Consider the following 2,500-nt stretch of genomic DNA (forward strand, 5'->3'; position numbering starts at 1 on the left):
CACCCAATGGGTGCCGTGCGTTATCAGGTACGTAATGCACAGTAGAGATACATTGTCGGGAGGTGGAACCCGAAAAATGTACAAGTCCGGGAATACGGGGTGCATCGTATGTAACGTTCGATGTACATATAAAGCCTGGTAGGTGTTGGGATTATATCTGCAACACGGGCATTATCGAAAGATGGTTAAGTGGAGTCACCCAATGGGTGCCGTGCGTTATAAGGTACGTAATGCACAGTAGAGATACATTGTCGGGAGGTGGAACCCGAAAAATGTACAAGTCCGGGAATACGGGGTGCATCGTATGTAACGTTCGATGTACATATAAAGCCTGGTAGGTGTTGGGATTATATCTGCAACACGGGCATTATCGAAAGATGGTTAAGTGGAGTCACCCAATGGGTGCCGTGCGTTATCAGGTACGTAATGCACAGTAGAGATACATTGTCGGGAGGTGGAACCCGAAAAATGTACAAGTCCGGGAATACGGGGTGCATCGTATGTAACGTTCGATGTACATATAAAGCCTGGTAGGTGTTGGGATTATATCTGCAACACGGGCATTATCGAAAGATGGTTAAGTGGAGTCACCCAATGGGTGCCGTGCGTTATCAGGTACGTAATGCACAGTAGAGATACATTGTCGGGAGGTGGAACCCGAAAAATGTACAAGTCCGGGAATACGGAAAAGTTCCCATGAAAGGCTGGGGATACAATTATTGATACAAATAATGTGCCTAAGGGTACATTTATTTTTCTAAGTCCCAGAAATCCGTCACTGAACATCACGACTTACAAACACATCTTCCCCCGGTCCTCCCATATACGGCACGGGGACAAGTATGAAGAATGAAAATCATGTGTGTATGGAACATATAATGTGCCTGAGAGCACATTTTTTTCTAAGTCCCAGAAATCCGTCACTGAACATCACGACTTACGAAGACATGTTCCCCCGGTCCTCCCATATACGGCACGGGGACAAGTATGAAGAATGAAAATCATGTGTGTATGAACATATAATGTGCCTGAGAGCACATTTTTTTTCTAAGTCCCAGAAATCCGTCACTGAACATCACGACTTACGAAGACATGTTCCCCCGGTCCTCCCATATACGGCACCGGGACAAGTATGAAGAATGAAAATCATGTGTGTATGAAACATATAATGTGCCTGAGAGCACATTTTTTTTCTAAGTCCCAGAAATCCGTCACTGAACATCACGACTTACGAAGACATGTTCCCCCGGTCCTCCCATATACGGCACCGGGACAAGTATGAAGTATGAAAATTTTTGGTCACAGCGTGAAATCCCTCTAATGATCATGAAAATAGCATCGGATCACTTATCTGACCATAAAAAGTGAACCAAAACCCTATTTGGACAAACTTTTTGGTCCTATGAAAAATTCACTTTTCATATATGTCATGGTCGAAAATTTTCTAAGTCCCAAAAAATCACTTATTCTCGAATATCTCGAAAACTACGTATCGGACAGGGGTCAACCAAGGTGTTTTAGAAAGGTCTTTACAAGCTCTATTTAATGAGCCATAGCGACTTTCAAGTGATTTTTTGACACTTTTTCGCATATCGGCATCCTTGGTTCCCATACTGGCCATAGGCCATAGGGCACCGAACGGCCAACTTTTGGTCCGGGGGTGAAATTTTTTTTTCACGAGATTTTGATGAAAATGGCTTCGGAACGCGTTTCTAATAATGAAAAGTGAAACCAAACAGTATTTGCGAAGAAAAAATTGTCCTATGAAAAAATCACTTTTTCTTAGGGTACGGGTCAAAAATTTTCTAAGTCCCAAAAAATCACTTATTCTCGAATATCTCGAAAACTACGTATCGGACAGGGGTCAACCAAGGTGTTTTAGAAAGGTCTTTACAAGCTCTATTTAATGAGCCATAGCGACTTTCAAGTGATTTTTTGACACTTTTTCGCATATCGGCATCCTTGGTTCCCATACTGGCCATAGGCCATAGGGCACCGAACGGCCAACTTTTGGTCCGGGGGTGAAATTTTTTTTTCACGAGATTTTGATGAAAATGGCTTCGGAACGCGTTTCTAATAATGAAAAGTGAAACCAAACAGTATTTGCGAAGAAAAAATTGTCCTATGAAAAAATCACTTTTTCTTAGGGTACGGGTCAAAAATTTTCTAAGTCCCAAAAAATCACATTTTCTCGAATATCTCGAAAACTACTTATCGGACAGGGGTCAACCAAGGTGTTTTAGAAAGGTCTCAACAAGCTCTAAATAATGGGCCATAGCGACTTTTTAGTGATTTTTTGACAAATTTTGTCATATCGGCATCCCGAGTTCCCATACTGGCCATAGGCCATGGGGCCCCGAACGAAAAAATTTTGGTCCGAGGGTCAAAATTTTTTTTCTCATAAATTTGTTCAAAACGCCGTCGGAACGCGCCTTAGATCATGAAAAGTGAAAAGAAACAGTATTTTGCAAAAGTTGGGGTGGCCTATGACTTACATGGC

Source organism: Anopheles stephensi, unplaced genomic scaffold (genome assembly GCF_013141755.1).
Source record: "Anopheles stephensi strain Indian unplaced genomic scaffold, UCI_ANSTEP_V1.0 ucontig193, whole genome shotgun sequence".
Classification (NCBI taxonomy): domain Eukaryota; kingdom Metazoa; phylum Arthropoda; class Insecta; order Diptera; family Culicidae; genus Anopheles; species Anopheles stephensi.